The following is a 4,705-nucleotide window of genomic DNA, read 5'->3' as shown; positions in this document are numbered from 1 at the left end:
ACCCCGGTGGGCCTATCTAAGCTTAGAAGACCCCGGTGGGCCTATCTAAGCTTAGAAGACCCCGGTGGGCCTATCTAAGCTTAGAAGACCCCGGTGGGCCTATCTAGGCTTAGAAGACCCCGGTGGGCCTATCCAGGCGGAGAAGACCCCGGTGGGCCTATCCAGGCTTAGAAGACCCCGGTGGGTCTATCTAGGCTTAGGAGACCCCGGTGGGCCTATCTAGGCTTAGAAGACCCCGGTGGGCCTATCTAAGCTTAGAAGACCCCGGTGGGCCTATCTAAGCTTAGAAGACCCCGGTGGGCCTATCTAAGCTTAGAAGACCCCGGTGGGCCTATCTAAGCTTAGAAGACCCCGGTGGGCCTATCTAGGCTTAGAAGACCCCAGTGGGCCTATCTAGGCTTAAAAGACCCCGGTGGGCCTATCCAGGCGGAGAAGACCCCGGTGGGCCTATCTAGGCTTAGAAGACCCCGGTGGGTCTATCTAGGCTTAGAAGACCCCGGTGGGCCTATCTAGGCTTAGAAGACCCTGGTGGGCCTATCTAAGCTTAGAAGACCCCGGTGGGCCTATCTAGGCTTAGAAGACCCCAGTGGGCCTATCTAGGCGGAGAAGACCCCGGTGGGCCTATCCAGGCGGAGAAGACCCCGGTGGGCCTATCCAGGCGGAGAAGACCCCGGTGGGCCTATCTAGGCTGCACAGGGTTCATCTTCCCACGGAGCTTTCATCCATCATGTCACCATGGCTCCAGATCTAGCTCACGGCCATTGAAGAAAAAAAAAAATCAGGAAAAAACCATTTCCAACAAATTAGACTCTTAATTTACCCAGGGAACTGACAAGGAGGAAGGACACCATATAATGTGATGATCACTGGTAGGCAAGAAACCATGGACTTTGGGCAAAAGACCCAAGGCAAATGCCCCTAGGGTTAGGTGCCCGGATTACTACTGAGACATTGGTAGGCTCCATACCCCTCCTTGCCCCATCCTCTCATCCGTCACCCCTCCAGCAACATCCTCAAACCCCAATCCTCCACCCCTCTCCCTTCCCCCATCCTCACACCCCCTCCGCCCCCCCATCCTCACCATATCCTCACACCCCCTCCGACCCCCCATCCTCACCATATCCTCACACCCCCTCCGCCCCCCCATCCTCACCATATCCTCACACCCCCTCCGCCCCCCCATCCTCACCATATCCTCACACCCCCTCCGCCCCCCCATCCTCACCATATCCTCACAACCCCTCCGCCCCCCCATCCTCACCATATCCTCACACCCCTCTCCCTTCCCCCATCCTCACCATAGCCTCACACCCCCTCCGCCCCCCATCCTCACCATATCCTCACACCCCTCTCCCTTCCCCCATCCTCACCATATCCTCGCCCCCCCATCCTCACCATATCCTCACACCCCCTCCACCCCCCCCATCCTCACCATATCCTCACACCCCCTCCGCCCCCCCATCCTCACCATATCCTCACACCCCCTCCGCCCCCCCATCCTCACCATATCCTCACACCCCTCTCCCTTCCCCCATCCTCACACCCCTCCCATCCTCACCATATCCTCACACCCCTCTCCCTTCCCCCATCCTCACCATATCCTCACACCCCCTCCGCATCCTCACCAAATCCTCACACCCCCTCCGCCCCCCCATCCTCACCATATCCTCACACCCCCTCCGCCCCCCCCCATCCTCACCATATCCTCACACTCCTCTCCCTTCCCCCATCCTCAGCATATCCTCACACCCCCTCCGCCCCCCCCATCCTCACCATATCCTCAGACCCCTCTCCCTTCCCCCATCCTCACCATATCCTCACACCCCCTCCTCCCCCCCCATCCTCACCATATCCTCACACCCCTCTCCCTTCCCCCCATCCTCACCATATCCTCACACCCCCTCCGCCTCCCCATCCTCACCATATCCTCACACCCTCTCCGCCCCCCCCATCCTCACCATATCCTCACACCCCCTCCGCCCCCCCATCCTTACCATATCCTCACACCCCCTCCGTCCCCCCATCCTCACCATATCCTCACACCCCCTCCATCCTCACCATATCCTCACACCCCCTCCGCCCCCCCATCCTCACCATATATTCACACCCCCTCCGCCCCCCCATCCTCACACCCCCTCCGCCCCCCCATCCTCACACCCCCTCCGCCCCCCCATCCTCACACCCCCTCCGCCCCCCCATCCTCACCATATCCTCACACCCCCTCCGCCCCCCCATCCTCACCATATCCTCACACCCCCTCCCATCCTCACCATATCCTCACACCCCCTCCGCCCCCCCCCCCATCCTCACCATATCCTCACACCCCCTCCGCCCCCCCCCATCCTCACCATATCCTCACACCCCCTCCACCCCCCCCCATCCTCACCATATTCTCACACCCCCTCCGCCCCCCCATCCTCACCATATCCTCACACCCCCTCCGCCCCCCCCATCCTCACCATATCCTCACACCCCCTCCGCCCCCCCCCATCCTCACCATATCCTCACACCCCCTCCGCCCCCCCATCCTCACCATATCCTCACACCCCTCTCCCTTCCCCCATCCTCACCATATTCTCACACCCCCTCCGCCCCCCCATCCTCACCATATCCTCACACCCCCTCCGCCCCCCCATCCTCACCATATCCTCACACCCCCTCCGCCCCCCCATCCTCACCATATCCTCACACCCCTCTCCCTTCCCCCATCCTCACCATATCCTCACACCCCCTCCGCCCCCCCCATCCTCACCATATCCTCACACCCCTCTCCCTTCCCCCATCCTCACCATATCCTCACACCCCCTCCGCCCCCCCCATCCTCACCATATCCTCACACCCCTCTCCCTTCCCCCATCCTCACCATATCCTCACACCCCCTCCGCATCCTCACACCCCCTCCATCCTCACCATATCCTCACACCCCCTCGGCCCCCCCCATCCTCACCATATCCTCACACCCCTCTCCCTTCCCCCATCCTCACACCCCCTCCATCCTCACACCCCTCTCCCTTCCCCCATCCTCACCATATCCTCACACCCCCTCCATCCTCACACCCCTCTCCCTTCCCCCATCCTCACCATATCCTCACACCCCCTCCATCCTCACCATATCCTCACACCCCTCTCCCTTCCCCCATCCTCACCATATCCTCACACCCCCTCTGCCCCCCAATCCTCACCATATCCTCACACCCCCTCCATCCTCACCATATCCTCACACCCCCTCCGCCCCCCCCCATCCTCACCATATCCTCACACCCCCTCCATCCTCACCATATCCTGACACCCCCTCATCCTCACACCCCCTCCGCCCCCCCATCCTCACTATATCCTCACACCCCCTCCGCCCCCCCATCCTCACCATATCCTCACACCCCCTCCGCCCCCCCATCCTCACCATATCCTCACACCCCCTCCGCCCCCCCCATCCTCACCATATCCTCACACCCCCTCCGCCCCCCCATCCTCACCATATCCTCACACCCCCTCCGCCCCCCCCATCCTCACCATATCCTCACACCCCCTCCATCCTCACCATATCCTCACACCCCCTCCGCCCCCCCCATCCTCACCATATCCTCACACCCCCTCCATCCTCACACCCCCTCCGCCCCCCCCATCCTCACCATATCCTCACACCCCCTCCATCCTCACCATATCCTCACACCCCCCCCATCCTCACCATATCGTCACACCCCCTCCTCACCATATCCTCACGCCCCCCCATCCTCACCATATCCTCACACCCCCTCCGCCCCCCCATCCTCACCATATCCTCACACCCCCTCCGCCCCCCCATCCTCACCATATCCTCACACCCCCTCCATCCTCACCATATCCTCACACCCCCTCCGCCCCCCCCATCCTCACCATATCGTCACACCCCCTCCTCACCATATCCTCACGCCCCCCCCATCCTCACCATATCCTCACACCCCCTCCGCCCCCCCATCCTCACACCCCCTCCATCCTCACACCCCTCTCCCTCCCCCACATCCTGAGCTCTCTCACCCCTCATCCTCACTCCATCCTGAGCTTCCTCACTCTCCATCCTCACACTCCTCCGCCCCTCTCCTGAGTTCCCTTAGGGTATGTGCGCACGTTGCTTTTTACCTGCTTTTTACCTGCTTTTTTGCTGCTTTTTCTTCTGCGCTGTTTAATGCCAAAATGGATGTGTTCTTCTATTCAAGCAAAGTCTATGGGAATTTGGGTTTCTTGTTCACACTATGTTGTTCAAAATGCTGCCTTTTTGTGGCAGAACTTTGGTCAAAAACTCAGCTTTGCAGTGCAAAACCCAAATGGCAAAAACAATTGACATGTTGCTTCTTTGAAAAGTTGAGTTTTTGACCAAAGTTCTGCCTCAAAAAGGCAGCATTTTGAACAACATAGTGTGAACAAGAAACCCAAATTCCCATAGACTTTGCTTGAATAGAAGAACACATCCATTTTGGCATTAAACAGCGCAGAAGAAAAAGCAGCAAAAAAGCAGGTAAAAAGCAACGTGCGCACATACCACTCTCCATTCTCGTGCCCTGCCCTCAGTGATATTTGTCTCTCTCTACAGCTCAGCGCTGCGCTCTTGTCTCGGCTGCAGATGCCCCGCCCCTTCCGGTGACGTCACCCCTCCCCTCCTATCAGCAGCTCCTCTCAGACGCCACATTTCTCGGGCGCGCGCCGTCGCTTAGTTACGGAAGTCGGGAAA

This window comes from Anomaloglossus baeobatrachus, chromosome 7, assembly GCF_048569485.1.
Source record: "Anomaloglossus baeobatrachus isolate aAnoBae1 chromosome 7, aAnoBae1.hap1, whole genome shotgun sequence".
Taxonomy (NCBI): Eukaryota; Metazoa; Chordata; class Amphibia; order Anura; family Aromobatidae; genus Anomaloglossus; species Anomaloglossus baeobatrachus.
The sequence above is the reverse complement of the archived record's forward strand: the minus strand, read 5'-3'. Positions refer to the sequence as shown.